We start from the raw sequence: 23,770 nt of genomic DNA on the forward strand, positions 1-23,770 counted from the left end.
TTTATGATTTTCGAAAATAGAACGATGTATGATAATCTACATGTCTAGATGTCATCTACTGTGATCTTCATAGATAGATTGGTCCATAATTCCATAGAAATTAATCAAAATTTCGGAATTTATTTTAGGGCTATTTTTTGTCGATTTCTGTTTTACATAAATGAGAAAATAAAAACGAACAAAAACAGTATGTTAAGTTGCATGATACCTTGAAATTTATAATAAATTAAAAACAATTAGTAATTCCGATTAGTGAAATTAATTTCGCTGATATCTTTCCAATGCCTACTGCAACTGCCATTTAATGTTGTAACGGGACTTGAGAATTTTAATAACTTTAACTGATTGATAAGAATTACCAAATTGAGTAATTTATCACATCAAGGTATCAGAGTATAAATACTTACTACAAGGCTGTCCGTTGTTCATTAAAAAATGATAAAAATATTCATTAATTGTTGCTTGCCGACAATTATTCTTTAAAGGTTCACTCAAAGATTATTCGCATTTGTACTATTTCCTTTTTAAAAATTTGTTGAAGGAGGCTGCAAGCTAGGTTTTAATGTATTAAGAATTCGATTCTTTTCGGCATTCGTTGGAAGGTTTTTCCAATAAATTTGTTCTTATCAGAATCATCACCATTTATTGCCTGGAACCATTCATTAATCACAAATAGTTCAGGATTTTTGAAAATTTTTGTCTGTATGAAAATTTGAGTCTGTAAAATTTTCAAACTCGAATTGTGCGGACAAGTAACTTTCAAATCCATTAAGAATTTCAATTTTGTCTTTAACACTCAAATCAATATTTTTTTTTATCTATTTTGTTTCCATAATTAAATCGGAATGGTTTATGGTTAGCAATATGGTTATGATAGCAATGGTTTATGGTTGTATCCATAATCCATATAAAAGTATATGAACTACATTCAATTGGGGAATACCTGCCAGATGTTTCTTTACAAGTAGAGCGAAAAATTAAACAAATATTAATCGTTTACAAAGAAGGATCGGTTAATTCTTTACATCAAAACTAATAACATTAAACGAGAGCGATAATTTTAGACGAGTATTTTTGTGTTCATTCGTCGGATCAGGAATCGAGCATTTTGATAATATAAGGCAAATTATAACTTTATTCGCGATCATAAGAAATATTCACTGTAGTTTCCAATGTATTCATTATAAAACAGCGATGGAAAAACATCAATTGTTTACATGAAAGCCACATTCTTCTCAAACCACTAAAAAAAGGAAGATATTAAAACAAACAACGCAAACAATGGGCAGCAATATCTTTTCTGTTGTTATTTTTGTTTGTGCCGAGATTTCTATATGAAATGCATTCCAAACTCATATTGTTACGGCAGAGCACCCATTTGAAGGCATAAAAAAATGCTGCACGATGGCAGTTTCTATCGTCATGGCAACAGGTGGCAGGTGGAACGACCGTCAACAGCATTGTCCGAGATGCATCATATTCCTGAAGTGCGTAAAAACCACCAAGGATACGCGCAGGCATTGAAGTCCCGTTTCTGTTTCATTTTATCCAGTCAAGGTTCAGCGATATGAGGTTTTCGTTCATGAATGCAACGAGGGTTGGTTCCTCTAGCGTGCGGGTGGTAATTTATTCTCATGTTTTGTGCTGTAAACAAATTTCAAAAGGTAATCACAGAGAATTAATATCATGTGATGCGCTAAGTGAAAGCAGAAAAAAGTATTTTCGAGAGAGAAACGGATGAATTGTGGTGAGCTAAAATAACGGAAGGTCATCATGGGTTGTTGTCCCTTTATTCAGATGGAAATTTGGTTGGTGGAGTGTTTTAGCATTGAGACAGATGAATTGACTTGTTTTTCACATTTAGTTGTAATATCTTTTCATTCCTTCTCTAGTGGAAAATTAGCATGTAAGTTACGAGGTTAAATAGATCTTTCATTTAGTCAACTCTAATACTTGACACACTCATGTATTTATATATTTAATTCTCAAAACATTTTATAGTGGAAGTTTTCTAAAATTTTCAAACATAACATAAAGTTAGATTATATTTTTATCAAAATTGTTAACAATTTCAATTCAACATTTGATTTTCAATTGATTGATAGTTTTTAAAAATAAGAATTTTTAAACTAACTGATGTTTTCTGCTCTCACATTTGGATTGAAATTGTAAGAAAGGAATAAAAATGTACTGTTTTTTTATTATTTTTAGTACTTTATAAATTAATAAAATTTAATTTGTTTAATATAGTATTAACATCAAAGTACTCAGCATGCTCCCAGTTGCACATTCTCCTCGAAGTAAACAAAAAAAATACATGAAATGATTTCAATATAGACATTTTATTCGTAATTAGTACCATAATTTTCAAGCAACATCTTGTGAATAAACTGGAATAATTCGAATATATACATGGCGAAAGGATTTTACATCTACAAAAAATAAGAAATTTATTTATTTTGTTTATAGAAACACGTTGCAATACTAAACTCCAGAACTAGATTATTATTATCATTGTAGCAAAGGACGAATGTTAAGAATACTAAAAATTACCAAACTAGGGAAATTTTTAAGAAAACCTTTTAATTATTAAAACATCCTCAACAATTTTAAATCTTTTACATGATATTTTACTCTTTCTTTGTTCGTTTATTTAATTTACAGAAAATATTCATCTGGAAATTATAAACTGATATTGATAATTTTTTTTTACTATATTTAAAGAATTTAGAACTTAACACTAAATACCATAATAAACTAATAATGAAATATTGTGAAATTTAAAAAAAATAATGAAAAGATATTGATTCTTGCTGTTTTTTATGACTTTTAATTCACTTATGAGATTGGAATTATTAGCTTCATTAACTTTTCCCTCATTTTACTGCTCCCAATTATCAACTTTTCCGAGATATAACGTCAAATTCTTTTATAGCCTTACCCTTATATATTTCTACAGATACATGTACTTATTTTATTGAAAATTAATACTTTTAATTGAAATTTATAATCATGGAGAAAATTGACACACGTACTTTTAATAACAAAAGGACGTCACTATTTTCAGAAATTAAATGAAAGATAATTAAAAATTAGCTAATAAACTGTTGAGAGTTTAAACTATAACTTCAGAAAACATTATTCCCAGAAACATTAATAAGACAATTTTACACTATCTTGACTCAGAAAATAACTTTTTAATCAGTTCATTTAAGCACGATTTCTTTCTATAACTTTAATATATTTCAAAATACTAATTTGATGCGTAATCCGTAAAAATGTTTTTTATAACTATGATGAAATTCAAACTATTTTATTACCCCATCAAACCACTCAACCGCGTGCTTTTACCGGAGTTAAAAACCATTTACCGTTATTTGGATATTAAATGGGTTTCTTTAGATATAAGTAGAATTTTCACTTCCAGATTTATTTCATCATGCACGGCAACACTTTTTAATTTACACTTCCGATAATTTGTAGGGAATTGATTCTATTATATTCAAATTTTTCAGCATTATCAAATAATTAGCAGAAATTTTCAATAAATACAATCCATAATAATAATTTAATAACAAAGAAAAAATACAAAGAGAATGAACTAATTGCCCAAAGGATAATTTTAATTTCTCAATTTTTTTTTTTTTTTTTTTTTTTTTTTTTTTGCAAAAAATGATTTTTTTTTTTTTTTTACAAATAAAATTTTAAAACGAAAAATAAAATTAAAATTGAGATTTTCTGTAACCCAACATTCCATTCATCACAACAATTCAATTGACTGATTGATATTTTTAATATAAATTTTATAACAATCAATGTTAGCAATAAATTATAAAAATACTATGCAATTTAGCTTTAAAACATGCCTTGAAAGCCGACTCTAATGCAAATAAATTATTCGAGAATACATACTAGCATTTTCTATCTTAAAAATTGTTAAAAAAATTATTCAATATTATCTACCTGACATACTGAAATAAAATATAATATTGTGAATCAATTTCCCTAACAAGATTTATTCTTTGCATACATAAAAAAATTATTTCCTTTATAATTTTCAAATATGAATATAACTTGAATGCAAATTTGAAATTGAATTGGTTAAATTGATTGAAATTAGTTATCCATGGAATTCAATTTTTCCAAAAAGTCTTATTCTTATCAAAAATTATCCCTCGTTCTCTTGAAGAAATAGTTTCGAATTATACTTATATTTTCCCAAGTAATAGTCTATCATGATATCACATACTTAGAGAAATTATCAATGGAACAAAAAATTTTTGATGGTATAATGATTTGGTTCAGTTGATAGGGAAAAAATAAGAAGAAAGATTTCGCTAAAAATAATATAAATTGAAAATTTAATAAGTATATTTACATTTTATAATAAATTTATCCTATATATTTAAAAAATTTGTTTATAATAAATCAGTACATTACGTTTTAAGATGAGTTCATTCTTTCTATGTACTAATTTTATAATTTTTTTCTGTGAATTCAAAATATTTCTTTAGGTATATAATGTCTGTAGTAAGTTTTATTTAATGGAAATAATAAAAGAAAAATATATAAATAGACCCAATCAGTCCCGGATGTTTTCCATAGATTTCTCCTTTCTATTTGCAAATAGTATGATTTAATAATTAAAAATATCATTAACTTAAGATATTCCTGTAACGATATCATCAGTCAGTATTCAGCAAATTATAAAATTAATTGATTTCTTAGCAGGTGTTAGAATCAAGGTTTTTTTGGGGGGGGAAAGGGGGAAAACCATTGACATCAATAGTATAAACTAATTAACAACTTTTTAGTTGCCATCTACGACTTCAAAAATCCAAAAACAATTGCAATATCGACGCACAGGTGCAGCTAACGATTGCGTTCCATATTTTTCTACCAATGTCAGTGAAATGGCGGTAACAATAGTAAAGTAAAAATTTTCAAAGTCATTTGAGCAAACGTTTCAACAGGATATTCCAGCAGGTCAATTTCATCATCATTGTTCTTTTTGACTAAATCCTCAAAGGTATCGGTAGAAAATTAGATATTTCTCATCCCAGGAGTTTAAGAGTTGGGATGTCCATCCCAATTCAACCGAAGATTCAGTATTCGGAGTTACGATAAGAAATTCCAAATGTCTTCAAAATAGTACGATATCCTGAATTCAAACAATGCTGTCAAAAGGGACATATGACTTTTCAGACCATGTTTCGCCACTAGAAATGTTTGCGTGCAAAAATTATTAAATCAAACCATCAGCGCATAGATTGTGCGGACCACAGTTGTCCCCTAATGAAATCCAGTTAAAATCAAATAAATTAAATCGAATAAAACCGTAACCACTAGATTAATCCTTATTGCTAGCCTTGATGACCTTTTGTAAGAATCCAGTTCAAATCTAGCAGATTAAATTAAATCATAATAATAGAAACAGAATCCAGTTCAAATCTAGTAGATTAAATTAAATCATAATAATAGAAACAGAATCCAGTTCAAATCTAGCAGATTAAATTAAATCATAATAATAGAAACAGAATCCAGTTCAAATCTAGCAGATTAAATTAAATCATAATAATAGAAACAGAATCCAGTTCAAATCTAGCAGATTAAATTAAATCATAATAATAGAAACAGAATCCAGTTCAAATCTAGCAGATTAAATTAAATCATAATAATAGAAACAGAATCCAGTTCAAATCTAGTAGATTAAATTAAATCATAATAATAGAAACAGAATCCAGTTCAAATCTAGCAGATTAAATTAAATCATAATAATAGAAACAGAATCCAGTTCAAATCTAGCAGATTAAATTAAATCATAATAATAGAAACAGAATCCAGTTCAAATCTAGCAGATTAAATTAAATCATAATAATAGAAACAGAATCCAGTTCAAATCTAGTAGATTAAATTAAATCATAATAATAGAAACAGAATCCAGTTCAAATCTAGTAGATTAAATTAAATCATAATAATAGAAACAGAATCCAGTTCAAATCAAGTAGATTAAATTAAATCATAATAATAAAATCATAGATTCAGCCTTACCGTGGGCTTCGTTGATTGCTTGATAGAATCCGCTGCAAAAACAGATTAAAACATGTAGCAACTCCAAGACAAATCCCTATTGTGAGCCTTGATAATTCCTGGCAAAATTGGCTTTGTAAGTGGAGGAGCACAAACTCGAGAAACGATTTCACAGAATATACAAAGGAATTCTGACGTTTAGTCTATTGGAAGTCAAATGTTTTTACTCTTAGAATGTACATTGTCAGTTCACACGTCATTGGCTACAATTAAAAATTACGAGGGAATCCCTAAAATAGTGCTAATTCTGTCAAATTCTGATTAATCATAAATCTTGCCCTGAAACTCTGATTTAATTCAATGTAATAAAATTAGAGGAACAAAAAGGTAAGTTTACATTAATCGATTTATTTTGTAGCAGTGTTAAAGTTTTTAGCATTAGATAATTTGTAAACCTGTAGGTTAACATCAGTAAACCCTTACAACGTACAAAACCATTTAAATGCATTATGAAATGAAAAGTTTCTAATTTTGGCAAGATTTCAGTTGTTTAAATTTTTTAGGATAAAAGCCACACATTTTGAAGCCTTTGACAGGGAAATGCCACCACTTAGATATGCATAATTTTATATTTCCTTATAATACAGAATTGAAGAAAATATGCTCAATCAAATTGCAATTGTTGCAAAATTACATATTCCAAACATATCACTTAAATAAGTTTAAAATATTGAAATAAATCTGAAATGTTACGTTTGAGCATATGTTGCAAACTAACTAGACATAGGTCAAAACCTTTCATTGTCAAATTTTGAAATTTTTCCTATAAAGCTTAAAATTAAACAGATGATATTACATTTGAACAAACTTCTTTTAAATTATTTATTTTATTTCTCAGAATTAATCTCAAACACCTGGTTTATTCACTATTTTATTTAAATTTAATAACAATGCATGCTGGATTTTTTTTCTGATAAATCGCACCATATTCTAAGTGGAAAAACCCATTTTGACTTTTAATGAAAAGTAATGAATACGAAGGTCAATGGAGTCATGGACAACGACTTTTTTTATTAATAAAAATTATAAAATATCATTTCTTTAGTCACTAAACGCGCGAAATCTCACATATTCTTAAGACCTTCACAGCTTTTCAAGGGCAACGATCATTTACATATTTTAACGTACTTCAGACCACCCACGTCTTTCTGTTTCACATTTTACGAAATCATACTTTTATCAGCATAATTCAAAAATTACTTACAAAATATTTGAAACAAATGAATTATTCTTTAAATGTATTTCCTTAAAATCATCACAATAAAAGTATAAGTATCTTTCTAATTATATAGGGAAAAGAACTTTACTTTACTTTTAATTGTCTTTATTAAATTTGGAGGACAACCAAAATTTACATATTTTAAGTCATTTATAAACAAAAAAACTACAGAGTTCCCAATTAACCAGGAAGTAATTCTTTATTCTAAAACACGAATCTAATATATCTAGCATCTAAATGGAATGGATTTTCTTTTTGATTTTGTAGGAAGATAGAAATTGTGTAACGGTTTTCAAAATAATGATAGGTATCTAGTTTATGGGATTAGTATGTTCTGGTTTTTGCAAAGAATGTTTTCTTTTAAAAATCCCATACCACAAAACTGTGGTGTCCAACAAAGTGATTAACTGATCCTATAGATTAGGAGATTATCTAATCGATTCATAAAAATCATTGGAAGGGAGAACAGTGTTAATCTATTATGACTGATTAAATAGTTGATTGTCTGCATCGATCAAATACTTATAAAAATATTATATATGAATGTAAGTTTTACAACAAGAAGATAATTCCACATTGAGAATTAATATGTTATACGTCAAACGTTTGCTGTTAATGTCTGGGTCCCGTTGTATGATTCAAAAACTTTGTAGATGGTATTTTGATCAGATGAAAATTATATGAAATGAAGAGAAAACTCATTAACAGGTTATAAATTATTACTGTATTTAAATTCATAACTAAATGAGTATAAAATATTGACAAAGGCTTTCAACTACGTCATATGCACAGCCACTATCTAAATTCATTTTAATATTACAATGAGATACTTATTTCCATTTTTTTGGTACTGTCTTCCAAGAAACCCACATCATACAAGCTAATAAATAGAATAGTTTCCAACTCCGCGCTCATACATTTATTTATATTTCTTAATTAAATTATTTGTTAGTCATTATCTCAACATTTATCTCGGCCCAAAACTCTTTTATTCGGTTTTCCTCCCGTCCTTCAAATAATTGTAAAAGACAGAAATAGATTTAAAGTTTCTAAATATTCAGCTTAAAAAAATAATTCAAGCAACTGTATATTTCATGTATTTTTTTTCTTAAAACCTATATAGGTCCCTATATAAATCACTCACATAAACATGTAAATTCTAACTATTGAATTTGATATAACCATAAGTGTTGATGTTCTTTTTTAAATGTTTATCGACATTATAAAAATATTTGTTGCCCTAAATCCTTGGGAGTAATTCAATATTCAAAAAAATTCATTGGAAGTTTCTCATCGTGCGGCTGTCGTAACAACTTTTTATAACTCATTGTTAAGTAAACATCACTGAGTGACTTAAGTGGGAAGTTGAACAAACATTTCTGTATGCAATGTCAAAAGAAAACATTACAATTTTAAAGAAATCTAAGATTTTATTTTCCTTGAAATGATTTCTTAAGAATATATATATTTGTATTATCACACTTGAGAATTAAGGGAAGATTGCAATGCATATAAATAAAAAAATACCACCAAAAATAACTTATATGCTAACATTAAGAATGAATATTGAAATTCTCTTAATGAGATTGCATTGATTGAGAGAGTTTCAATAAAAATTCTTTAAAATAATTGTTAGCAATTAAATAAAGTTCTTAATACATTAAATTTTAAAGCCCTTTTTTTAATGTCTTTTATACATTTAGAGCTTTGTTTATATCATATTTCACTGTTTTAAATTTCGCATTTAATATTTAAGAGCTTAGATAAGAATCTGAAAAATGTGTTTTGTTAGATGATTTTCAGTTTGCACTTTATTAGCTTCATAATACAACTGACTGATTTTTTCTTTATCTTTTCTATACTAAATTTATAGAGCTTTGTTAAATAATATGAATATTTAAATTTAAGCATCTAGGGGTCAAGATTCTCCAATGACTGTCTTGGTTACAGCCTAAATAGCCTTTAATTATTTAAATAATTTCTATCTGAAACACACGTGCATCTGATTAATGTATTTTCTAACACATAATTTCTATGCGTGGTTCATTAAAATACAATTAAATACAATTATCTGTAATCCATTACTATCTCAAGTGTTGCTATTAATATTTGTGTTGAATCAAAATTGTTAGTATAATTTTGTTAATCAGAAGACTTTTATTAAATAGATGAAAGAAAACAATTCAGTTGTTGAATTCATTAGAATTTCAAATGTTTTTTTAGCTATAAATGTTCAGAAATTTAACGATTCGGTTGCCGGAGGAGTCGCACTTATGATTTTGGCATTAATGATGAAAAAAAGTTATTCGGTCAAATTAATTCTTAGTTTGACTTTGGCTTAGAAGTTTCAAAGGATCCTGATGTATACCAAGTCATTACATTAAGCAATTCAATAAATTATTCGAAAAAAAAATACTCTGTATTTTGACTTTATTCTAAATAATGCGCATTTACATCGAACAACGTAATAAAAACATTTTGAAACAAATTTTCAGATATTCTGAAGTATCTCTCTATGTTTCTTCTATAGAAAACAAAAATGAAGCATCGTTTCTAAATGAATATTTCATCATTATTTTAGATAGAAATATACCAATAAAATTATATAGGAAAATCCGGATCATGATGTGAAGGATAAAAGTTGAATATTTTTCAGTTTTTGATTTAAATTGTTTTACATTACAAATATCATTAGAATGATCTTTTATTGCCTTATATCTAGTTGGATAAATATTTATTTTAGAGCTATCAATATTATTTTGCAATTTTAAGTAACAATAAGGCAAAGATGCCATCTTGCCCAGGTACTGGAGCGAGACGATTTTGATCTTAAGCCAAGATGACAACCCAGAAAAAAATTGAATACATTTTTATTCTTAGAAGTTATAAGACAATACTCTGATGAATTAAATATTGTTAAGTATTTTTCAAAAATGTTATGAGTTGTGCTTACAACTCTAGCTCACATAGTTTATCATAACAAAAAATTCGAGTTTCTTTATTATAAAAAATTAAACACAACGTTACTTCCTCCTTAAAACATACCTCAGATATCCATAATGAGTATTTTTTTTTGCATAATTCTTATAGAGTTCTCTGATTGAAGAATCTCACAAGGTTTATTTGAATGTTCCAGCTAACATCGTGTAAATCGGACTTGGTAGTTATTTTACAAAAATCGAATTTCCTCCTTTTTTTCCCCTCGAGCATCTTGCCTTTTTTTAAAAATGTAAATGATTTTATTGTTTCTTATGTATCTTCTTCTGAAATAACAAATATTTGACAGATGGATTGTTGAAATATTATTTTATTCTGAAATAGTAAATATGCGAAAGGAGGGAATTTGAAATATTATCTGTGAATCTATTTTCTTTACAGTATAATATGAAACAGCTTGTGGATCAAATAGACAAAATAATTTTTTAAATTATATAAATGTCTAATAAAAACAGTAAAAAGTATTTGGAGCAGGATAACAATATCATCAACAATTCCTGGCCATCTTGCTCTGATCAAGACTTTAAAAATCTTAGATTCTTTGATTGGATTAATAATAAAAGGATCTGAATAAATACTCATTCTGAAAAGCAGATTGTCTTATGTAGAAAAGAATTTGTTCTTTTGGTATACGAGATTTTGTGCTGCTAGCATGGAAAATTGCGACATGTCATCAAAATACATATCATCTAACGAACAACGAAAGGCCGCTATGACTTCACTGCGCCAGTGTTTAGTGTCTGTTAGTATCGAATGTAGAAATATCAATAAACATAAACAAAGTCATGCTACATCCTGTTCTAGTCTCCCCTTCTTGATGCTTATATAAAAGCTGAGACTAAAAAGTAAGAGAAGCATTTCTTAGAAAAATTAGAAATTCTGCATTTTTATTTGGAAATAAAGTCAATTTACCCAATATATATTATACAATATATATATACCCAATATATATTATACAATATATATATACCCAATATATATTATACAATAACATTTTATTCTTGTTTAATGTTTCATTAAAGCTTTTTAAACTACGCTTTACCAAAGTAATAATTATATGATAAGTAATATGAATTCAAGTAATAACTTAATATGAATTCAAATAATTATGTATATAGCATTTCTAGAGAAATATTTAAGATCAATCAATAATATAATATTACTTGTATTTATTCAAACACTAGTTGCAGAATCTCTGCTTCTAAGAATTTTTTTTTCTATTCAGACTTTTAATTTAAAATCAGCTCACTTTATGCTAAAGTGATTATAGTATGAATAGTATTACATACTTATTAACAAAAAAATTCCAGAATGTTAGTAAAATTTTCACATATTTTTTTTAAATGTAATATTTATCAGTAGCCTTGGGAAGTAAAAAAAAAAATAACAATTTTTCATAATTTTTAAACAAAATTGCAAATAATTTTAAAACCTTTAAATCTCCATAGAAAATTTTTAAATCATTACAATTCTCAACATGTAAAAACTTATATAATGAACAGAATTATAAATATAAAATTGCTTCAGATGCTATCACATTATGACAAGAGGCAATTAAAATTCAAATAACGTTTTGCCTTATAAAGCATTGTCCGACTTTTAGAAAGAAAAATACTTTATATGGCATAGAGAAAGTAAAATAGATATATTTATATATACTTATATATAGATATAAAGTATCTCTTAATTAATATTCTTAACAGGAAAATCAAAACTGAGTTTTAATGTCAAAAGGCAGATGTCTCTCCGATCTTTTCATAAAGTAAAAACATAAAAATTAATACTGAATAACATTTTAGAATAAAATTTTTAATTTTCTTTAAAATTCAGGGAGTTATGAATGTGACTTCAAGAGAAAAGATTTGCAAAGTTACTGAAATACAATTCATATTCAAAAAAGAAATAAAATTCGCATTATAAAATAATATAATTATTAATAGTCATAAAAATAAAATAATGTAATTACAGTAGTCGTAAAATAATGTAATTATTTTATAGTCATTACAATCCAAGCATTAAAAAAATTTAACATTATTTTAAATAATAAAATAATCATAGAATATTTTTTAAATAATAGAATAATAAAGCTGTCCGAAAATGTATCGTTTTAAAAATATGTTAGTTTTTTGTGAAATAAACTTTTTTCACTTTGAAATAAAAATGAAGTACAGTTATCATTCAGAAGCAATAAAATGAATGATAATTTTGGAAATTCATTTGAAGATTTTTTTTGTTGTTGTTTCTATAAATAATAAATATTTATAGTAAAAAATGATTAATACTTAAACTGATATTGGAATTGAGACATTTATTTTAAATAAAACAAAAACGTCTTTTTTAATCAAGGACACTTATAAAAAAGAAGAAAAAATTGAGATTTTTTGAACTCCTTATTGAATAAACAGAGCTCAAAAATTCTGAGTTATTCGGATTTTTTTCAGCAATTTTGAAGCAAAAAACTCTAATACTTTTAAATTGTCAATAATTTCCAGACAACCAATGAACTTTGATCCCAAAAATCTATGAATTTTGAAATGACACTGGTGAAAAAACAATTTTTAAGTTTTATCATAGAAAATACGAGTAATAAGATGAACAGGGAATGATTTCTTCTGTTACAATAAGAATTACGATCCACAGTATTTAGAGTCTTCCGTTCTACGTGTTCCACCACACGTAAGCTATTAGACTTCAGAACTCTGAAAGAAATGTCTTCGTTAATCGCTTTTACGACACAAGCATCATGAATTATGGATTACTTCATCATTATCATATCTACCTACCATTATTACTCGTAAAAGCCAATGCAGAAACTGCAGGTGGAAATTCCCTAAGTGGTTAACGTTTGCCTTCAGATCTTAATCATCGTCAAATAAAAATTACTCTAAAAGAATAAATGGGAGTGTAAAATCAATGATAAAGAACATTTATGTGAATCTGTGTCATTTAATCTTAATAACAATTTCTGTTTCCTGGTGTCCATTCTAAAGTATTATTCACTGCATGGAAATCACGTTTGAAAACCTACATTACTTTATCTAAACAATGGTTTTGATTTCCCGATGTGCATTTTAAAGTATTATTCCGTAAATGAAAATTATGTATAAAAATATATAAGATTATATAAAAAGTCTCACTGTTATATCTTATTAATGGTTTCGATTTCCTGGGGTGCATTCTAAAATATTATTCAGTGCATCTCTCATGAATGTGCTTTCATGAAATTTCAATAAGAATGAATTTAAATCTATTTATCTATATATACACATTTTTCTGGTATTTATTCATATAAATGCAAATATGAATATTTTAAATTATATAATTCTAAAATAAAACATAAATCTTTAATAAATGGCAAATGCGATGAAAGAAGGTATGATACAATGAATGATACCTTCAATTTTTTAAACTTCACATTAGGATTTATTTTGCATTATTTAAGATGAAGAATACTCTTATAATTATATCAATGTACAATTCATACAAATACAATGTACAAAACAAAAATTAAATATTTTTTCATACCTGTAAACAAGTTTAAAAAATAAATAGTTATTTAATAATAAGCGCTATGGTTTGAGACAGAGAAGATGATTTTTGTATGGAGTTTGAAAATCCTAAAACAATAAATCATAAAAGGTGTATTTTTTAAATACATGAATCTTCTCTAACAGATTTTACTTGGAAGTGATTTAAATTAAACTATAAAGAAATTTTCATCACAAATCAATACCATGACCGATTGCAGGCACATTATTCTTTTGAATGAATGAGAATATTACATTCTTTTTACCAAAGATGCATTCGGTTTCTGGTATTTCGTTGGTTTTAAACTACGTATTTATGATAATGAAGTTCCCTAAGTCGTTTTTTAATAAGTATTTTGATTTAATTGAATCATGTATTAGATAATTTTTATGTTTAAATATGTGTTTGAACTGCAATCGTTTACCAAAATGTGGTCTTATTTTTTTCTTCCTATCACTCAACTATTATGTTTTATTAATTAAATGGAAATCGTTTGAATATTTAACTTGCACTGATAATCAACGAATTCTTTATAGCTTATTGATTCTTTACTCTTTCAGATTAACTGGCTCAAACTAGAAAAATTGGGTCGAAAGTAGAGGAAATAAAATGTTGTGTTTTTCTTGATAGTTAATTTTGGCGAATTAAAATAAGATTAGTGAAAAAAATTTACTTGCATATATTTTGGAAGTATAAATTTCGAATATATAAATTATATTATTAATAATGTTCATACTTTTTTATTTACATGTCATTTGTCTTGACTATTCGAAAGTGTTTCTTCATTACTTATACTTATTACAACTTTATACTTATTTAAGATTTAAATCAGAGAAACTATTTAATTTGTTGATTAATTCAACTTACTGAATCACTTACTTTTATTTAATTACATGCTTATCTTCAATAATTACTACCAACATCTATTGAAGTTTAAATTGAATGGATATTTCCATTTCTGCATAATTGCACATGGTTTTTATATAGAACACAGACTGTTCTTAATTAAAATAAAAACTGAAAACCTTATGGTCTTTGATAGAATAACAAGCAATGATTCAGATACTAGAAAATTCGTTTATAATAAATCTGCCTTCTCGGTTAAGTGGAAATAAGTTATCCAACCGTATCCTTTGAATAAAATAGCTCATAAAGTAATTGGAATTAATACAATAATAATTCAGATAAAAGATATTTAACAAAGTTTATATAAATCGAAAAAATAATATAAGATGCGTCAAGTTATCTTTGCAGACCTTTAAAAATACAAACAAATGTTTAAATTATACCAAACCTTTGGTTTAGACTTTAAAAGGTTGTTTAATAGCCAATTATTTTCAAAAAGCGATTCCTTAAAAAATTGAACAATACGTTATAATCATTTGTTATCTTTGAATTATCATCTGATTGACATTTTTAACATTTTAACATCAAGATAAATAGTAACTGTTCGAATGCTTATAAAACAGTATTAAAAAGAGTCATCTATGAATCTTTTTAATACTAGTATTTTTTAAATAGTATTAATTCTTTGCTTATTAAAAATTCCTAGACACGTTAGTATCAGCAACAACAGAATCAATTCCATCAATGTAGAATTAAAATTAAATTAAATTGCCATGGGTAATTTTAAATTCAATCATGAACATGAATTTTTATTAAATATTAATAGCTTAATCAATCACGAACAAATATATGTTGTTTACTTTCGTGATATATCATCGAAGAATACGCAATCAAAATTTCTTTAAATTCTATTGAAGGTGCATGGAACACAATTATAATTCTCCGACAATGTCAGTGATTGCAGCTGGAGGTAAAACAGAATGAACGACGCAGGAAGAGGAAGTCATTTTAAAAACACTACTTTCACGGGAAAATGTATTTCCATGACATTTATAGGAAAAGCGCGATTCATATGACATATAATTTATAGGCATATAAACCATATCTGTAAAGAGACTGATAAGTATGTGCAACTTTAAGTTGTTTAAACATTTTGAAAACATACACATTGAAGAATTCAAACAAATGTGAATCCGTAAACATTTAATAGACATTTCAGATGAAACAACCTAGAAAAACAAAAATAATTGCTTCAATTTTAAAAATATTTTAAAATATAGATTATATAAAATATTAAACATGTTATCAAGAAATTGATTTAATTTAATTTTAATTTCCAGGGCATGGGGCCATCTGATTGCAAATTAGAAAAAAAAATATTTCAGTTTTCGAACAAATAAAATAAGGAATTATAAATGAAAGTATGAAAGAAGAAAATATTTAATAGCCCAAAAATTTATTTATATAAAATATAGATAATATTTAAAAATATATAATAATAAGTCTCATTTCCATTGACCATGGACAAAGATTTCTTTCTTAATAAATTATATTCCATCTCTGACAAAATTTACTAATTTTTAAAAATTTGGCTTGAATAAATGTTAAAATTCCTGCATCCAACATTAAAATTCCGTTCATTTTTATATTGAAGCAATTCTCTCTAATTTAAAATAAAGGAGGATCAAAGTATAATTCTAAATTTTTAATTAATTAATGTCCTGATAAGCTGAAAAATATTCTTGCGAAAAAGCTAATCAGTTTGCAGAAGTTTTACTTCTTCGACAGTTTGGTAAAGAATCAATATAGGAAATCAAAAAAATATTCATAGAAAAAAGTGACAAGAATTTTTTTTGTATGATTTAATTTCTAATAGAACCAATAGCATCCTCATTTTCTAATGTCATTGTTTCTCTATCTCAATTTTTAGAAAGCCTTCATTTTCTATTTGTTTCGTTTTTTTTTATTGTTTATAGTTCATCGGAAGATTTCATTGTCACCAAAAAAAAAAAAAAAAAGATACGAAAATCTCATTTTTAATTTCCTTTTTATATTATTAAGGTTTTGATTTCGCTGGCGTCCCTTGTGCTATGGAGAAAACAGTGCCCCTCTGCTATTTGTTAAGGAGAACTATATCTATTGATATTAAAGTTACATTTTAATTAAGTAAAAGTAAAATCTTGCGATTTGATGTCAAATTACAAAAACTTAATTTTCATGATAATCAACATCGATAACATTATAACATTTCTTGATAACGCATCGCACCAAAATTTCGCTTCTCTGTTTTCAGATAATCTTCAAAAGTAATCTAAAAAACTGAAAAAAAATAAGCGTGATTAGTGGACGTTTAATGATTTAGTTAAAATCACATGCATTATATGTATTTTATGCCTCATATGATTATGTGTATTTAAATCATAATGTTGCTGTACAAGTCATTATCTTTTCTAAAGTAATTTAGTTAGTGGCAGGTGCATTTTAAATTTCATTGTCATTCTGCTCTGTTTTTATATTTTATGTCCTTAAACTGATAAAATATGAGTATACTGTTAAAAAGAAAAACTTGCATCCTGTCTGACAATTGACAAAAAAATAGCATCCTTTTCCTTGAAATAACAAGAAAGGTGATTTCCTTTGATAAAATGTTGTTTGTAAAAGGAAATTAGCGAAACAATGTATAAAAATGTATGAGTAAAGAAAGTAGATTTTGTTTTTTGAAAGTTGTATAATTAACCCGAATTACTTTCAGTATAAGCATTTGAAAGTATAACACAAATCTGCAACAATATTCTCCAGAGAAAATGACCAGAATTAATTTGAAATATTATGACATCTTCAAATTAAACTTTCCACCATCTAACATTTATTTTGTCTCAGTGGTGAGAAAGTAGCTTTTTTTGCTCAAGAAAATATAGTAATGTTAAATTATGATTTAATTTAATTAATTTTAATTAGTTTAATTAAATTAATTAAAATAATTTTTAATTTTTTGAAATTAAATTATTTTTTTAAATTTTAATTTAGAAAATGTTCTTCAGAATTTTTAATTAATTAAGTGCACCCTAGTATACTCAGAAAACTAGAAAATTTGTCAAAATTCCGACTGTAAACTTTCTTTGTTCTACTAAACAGATTCCCTTAAGGTAATGAAATTTGACCCTTAAGTACGTCTGAAAATAAAGACGCAATCATAAGAAAAAAATGGGTTTATGAAGATAGGGGTTTTTCATTTACATCATTAAGAATACAGATAGTTTAAAAATCCTACATTCATGTGATTCTTATTAAGAATATCATAAAAGAAAATAAATATTTAAAACTTTTAAATAATAAAAATTTAAACTAAAAATTTAATTGAGAAAATATATAATATCTAATAAAAAATTGGTTTAGAACTTTCAAGATCAAAAACATTGGAAAAAGTCTGAAATATCTCCCAACCGACTGTTTCATCCAGCAGTTTTTTAATAGAATTATAAATGGCATCACTGAGGCACAAAACTCGAAGGAATAAGGTTATGGGCTTATCCTCTAACTGAATTCTTAGCCATCATTATTTATAAATTCAGCTATGGACTTTAGTGAATTCTGCTGTTGCTTTAGATGCAATGAGTTTTTGTGCCCCCCCCCCCCCAATGAAAAGAACTTTACTGTCTTGAATTATGGTAGAATACCATGGTGCCTATAGGGGCTTAATTTTTTTTTATTCTGGATTGAACAGATAATATACACGGCCAAAACTCATAAATATATAGGCTAAGACACTAAAATAGGAAATTTACAATTTAATTCTATGGCACGATTTAGTGGAAACGTTCATCTTGGAAGAATGTCACCAACACTATCATCGGCTGCCCTCGCTCTCTTGATTTCCCAATTCTCTCTATCGTCGTCTCATTCTTCGTTTCGTCAGATAATGCAGTTGTTACAACACAAATGTGAACTAGTTAAAAAAATTATATATTTTTAACAAGATCTTGCAGTCATGCATTCTGTATCTGCCCGCACTTTTTAAGGAAACCTTTTCTGGAATCGACCATTGGAAGAATAAACTTTACTACATGAGTTTGCAAGTCTTCCACATTCAGAGAAGTTCTTTTTCACTGAAAGCTTTATTAAAAATACTGTATTCCATGAAAAATATTTGTCATCTTCATGGTTTGAAACAGTGTATCTCTTTAAAAGTTGATTCATAATACTCATATAATATTTATGAATTGGCAAAGAACCAATTACCGATTGAAAATCTGCAGTGCCATGAACTTTCACATTTAAATTCAATAACTTGTAATGTGACTTGATATATCAGCCTGTTCAATGGAACAAAAATTTTTAATAGCTATTTGTTATACACTCATTATAATCTATTATTTTTAATAAATTATTAGTTTGTTAATTTATCCCAATTATCCTTCATAATATATGAGTTTAAAAATGCAGCAAAAGTAGGACTATAAACTTAACTATAAAATAATATCTATTATTATATTTTACAAGTTATTTATTCCCATATATTTGGGAATAACTCTTCTTTCTTTACTTTAATCTCTAAAAAACTAGGGATTTTATTTTTTCTAAATTCGGCTTGAATTTGTTAATATAGTAAGAATTCTGATTGCAACATATCACACATAATAACCTAAAATACTAATATTCTAAAAAGCGTTACCAATAACATATTAGTAAATACATTTAAAATATTGATAACAGGATTTAAAAACAAATATTAAAACTACTTCATAATCATTGAAAAAATTTTATTCGACTTTTTTTAGTATAGCTATAAAATCATGATCCTCAAATGATAAATGTCATTCGCCTTTCGATCTTTGATCGGAAACCTAAATTTTATAATATATTCATGAGATATAATCTCTTGTTTATTAATACAATTAAAATATTATATATTTAAATTACTCATTTAACATAAAACGTTTATAATTATAATCTTCTGTTTCTCATTTTAAGTTAAAAATAAGAAATAAATTTTGTGCAATTTCAGTAAAATTATTTTCATCATCTAAGTGTAGTTCAACTTGTAAATTTCCAATAAGAATTATGTGGTCTTTTAATACGCCTAGTTTTTCTATTAAAGGAAAGAAAATAGATAAAATATGAAAATAATTCAATTAATTGATGCATTAGTAAACATATTGTTTAATTAAATCATGTTATTTGTGTTATTATGTGTGATATGTGTTATTTGTGATTAAAATTGTTATTTGTTAAAATTAAATAATCTTTAAAATAATGTATTCAATGGACCTTAGATGAAAACTATGTATTCTTAATTTATAAAATTAATATTTAAAACATTGTGGTTCCCATTAAACTATATAAACAGAGAACGTATGTACGTGTGATTTCCTCCACATAAAATTTATTAATTTATTGAATGTCTTTTTTTTAATATAGTATATTGGAATATTAGGAATAAAAATATTATAAATTTTAATCCATTCCGTACTACTACAACATAAAAACTGATGAGTAAAAGAATTAAATTAGAAGACACGTGATTAGATAAGAATTAAATTAGAATAGAATACACATGATTTATCTACATGAACAATCTAGTATCGAGGCTTCGACTAACCAAGATTCTGCCTTGATCACTAAGATACTATCAACCTCTACTAATAATGAAGATGAGTGTTTAAGTGTGATTTACACTGCTTCAAATTTAAAAAAAACTGTCTTTTAAGAATACCAAATTATTAGCTTTGCAAATCTTTCCTGAATTTTGTTAGCTAAAAAAATATTTTGACGGAATTTTCAAAATACTCAGAAATTCAAATGTTTTTCATTATTTCATCAGATATTTACTAGTTTGGTTTTTTTTATTGTTGAAAGGCAAGATGGAAGATTCTGTCCAATATCTATGTAGTTTACAAGACAAGTGAAAAAAATAAGTTTCGATATAATGAAAAATGGAAGACAGATGAGGACTCTGTGATGTCATGGGGCTGAAAAATTCTATTAATTGTTTTCATTAACGTCTTTTTTATTGAAGAGGTTTGTATGAACAATGAAGATAACTATTTAAGACAATTAAAATAACAAATCCTAAATGTCTGACAATTTACTTGAATCAAATAACACTTGAATAAAATAACAAATTTGATATTACTTGAATAAAATAACAAAATTAAATGTCTGACAATTTACTTGAATCATGAACAAAAAGTTATAAAACGATTTTACTGGAAAACTAAATGTAACCAATATCTCCGGTGATCTATGAGCTACTAATATTATAATAAAATGTATTGCTTTACAATAATAAATCATAATACTGCAATACAACAATTTATGTATTCAGGAAAGTAAATTAAATAGCAGAATGTTTGAAATTTTTAATATATTCTAAGATTAGAAAAGCAAGAATAATCTATACTTATAATAAAGCTCAATGTGTGTGTGTGTGTGTTGGTGCTCTACAGGCCAGACCATTCAACCTACAGCTACCAAATTTAGCACGTGCATACCTTGGAGGCCGATAATGTGCACCTGGGAATTATTTTTTTGAATTTTTAATTAGAATTTTATTTATTTAAAAATTAAGCGAAATTTTGACGTTTATCTGCTATAACTTCCGAAAATATTACCGCACAAAAAAGATTTTTATATGAAGTTAAAGATCAAAAATTTATCTTTTAAATGATACCAATGCTTTAACCTTAAAATTAATTTTCTATTTTTAATGAATTTTTAAATAAATATTTTAACTATATTTTTCAACAATTTTTTTCGTACAAAATAAAAATAAAATTTAAGCTACACAAGCACGTTTCGCTTTCATGGGAAAAAATGAGCTTTTTTCAACGTGTCGCCATCGCATTTATTAAAGCTCCAATTTAAAATAAATTAAATCTTTTTGGAAATGAAATTTGCAAAAATATGATTTTCGGTACGTGTCTGTAGGAAATGAAACAAATATGAAATATTATTTTTTCTAAAAAATAAATTCAAGAAAAATTATTTTATGATCTTTCACACTCTCTATATTACTAATCCAAAAAATCAGTTTTATTTTAAGGCAAGTTTTGTTTAATATGAACAGGATATCCATTCAAATCAGGGCTACACAGCTAATTTGTAACCCTTTAGCAAGACACAGATCTGCTAAAATTGTCTAAATGGAAAATGATTATATTTTATGTAATTTGATTCAATAAATGCTCTAATAAATAATGAATTTTTGATTTTACATCAAGCTTCTGCTGTGGAAATCACGATTAACAAAATGTTCTTGAAACACTAATATTTTAAATAAAAAGAGTTAATTTTCAATCAACTAAATCAATCACTTCAACTGACTGATTTATGAAAATTTGAATATCACTATTCAATAAAAAAAGGATAGTTTTAGATTTTAAATCGATCGTTTCAAAGATAATAAGCCAATCAGAGCGCAGGTTTCTCAAGATTAATTGGCCAAAGATTATGATTTTCTAAATTTTTAACATTCAAAACTTCATAAATAAGTCTTAGTTGATCGTAGAAAATAGAAACATTCATTCATTTATTTAAAATTAGTTGTGTCCAGAATATTTCTCAGAATATGATACCTTACTGTATTAAATTTAGACTTCATAATTTGTGAAATATATTTATAGGCCAGAACAAAATATTATTATTGATTTCATTTCAATCCTTTTGAAAGCAAAACTAAAAACTGAATTTTATGCTGAATCTGAGAAATTTTTGTTGAATTATTGTTTGAGATATTACATAAATTATGAAAAATATTTTGTAGTTCTCATAAATACTGAGTGATTCTGTTTGCAATACTCATATTCAATAATAATAATAATAAATAAATAACAATAAAGATGATAAATAAAATAAAACGCTTGGTTTTATTAAAAATATCTTTATATTAATTGCAATTTCATCATTTCCACTTTAAATTAAAGTTGAAGTTTTACCGGAAATGACAACAAATTAGCAAAATATATATAGTAAATTGAACGAAACGATCTAAACAACAGTATAAGTTTGGTATGACTGTCAAAATTTGAAGATTAAAAATGTTTTGTTTGAGAATCTATTAAGAGACCAGTTACTTAAAATATTTAATTGAAAATTGTAACGAGCGGTAATACTGGCGAACCGGCTGGTCGTCAAAGGCGGCTAGTATAAAATAAATATAAAGTTTGGTTTGTTATTTTCCAATTTTTATTATATTTTTCAAAACTTGCAATTCAAAGGAGACAACACGTTTGCATCGAACGGTCTTCCGATTTTACTTTTTATGGAAATCTAAAAGTTTTCTGAGAAATCATCTGTTTATATAATCGTATTGAAAATGTAAGAATTTTGATTTCAAATTTGCTAGTAATTTTTTCAAATTATGTAATTAAACTAATATTTTTAATGAAGATTGCAAAGATTTGCAAAGATTTTTTTTCTACACAAGGGATTATCGAAACGTTTTAATTATTTTCTTTTCTTTTTTTTTTTAGATTTTTATGAAAAAACAAGACAATTACAAAACAAAGTAAGCATGAATATGAATTAATGTTGTTAGTTAATAGTTAATGTTGTAATTAATTATCACCAATGAAATTTACAGTAAGAAAATCAATTTTCGCTATGGTATGTCTGAAAATATGACTCAGAAAAAACCATGAGAAACTATCTTCATTTGTATTGTTAGCAACCCTTCGGGCTTGTCGAGAAATAATTAATAATTTTTGCAGAATATAATATAAATTCGATAAAATAAAGATATTCCATAAAATTTATGTTTCGCACTGAAAGGACAAGGACTATTTTCAAACTCACCTGAAAATTCTCATTGTAGCCAAATGAAAAAGATACTAAAATATGGAAAATCTGCACTAATGCATTTTTATATTTATTTAACGGTTCTTTATTGACTTCTCATGAAGCTGTCATTAATTTACAAAAGGAATGAAACTGATGAAGAGAAAAACGAAAACAAACAAAGTGAGAAATCCTAAGTTTACGCCATCAGGTGTAAGGGAAATCCCAAATTTATTGTACACACTTTTGAAAATAACATATCTTTATGAACAACGTAAAACGTAATTTTCTGTTGTCGTGACAGGAAGGACAATG

The 23,770-nt window shown here is 26.1% G+C and overlaps 1 long non-coding RNA gene across 1 annotated transcript; it reads right to left on the minus strand.

The window, feature by feature from the left end:
• Positions 1-12,915: 12,915 nt before the first annotated feature.
• On the minus strand, positions 12,916-23,571 carry LOC129955796 (uncharacterized). Its single transcript, XR_008782685.1, has 3 exons — positions 23,474-23,571; positions 13,090-13,190; positions 12,916-13,005 (listed from the first exon to the last, which is right to left on the minus strand). It is a non-coding gene; the product is annotated as an uncharacterized LOC129955796 (long non-coding RNA).
• Between the last annotated feature and the right edge of the window lie 199 nt (positions 23,572-23,770).

The sequence above is a fragment of the Argiope bruennichi genome, chromosome 1 (assembly GCF_947563725.1).
Source record: "Argiope bruennichi chromosome 1, qqArgBrue1.1, whole genome shotgun sequence".
NCBI lineage: Eukaryota > Metazoa > Arthropoda > Arachnida > Araneae > Araneidae > Argiope > Argiope bruennichi.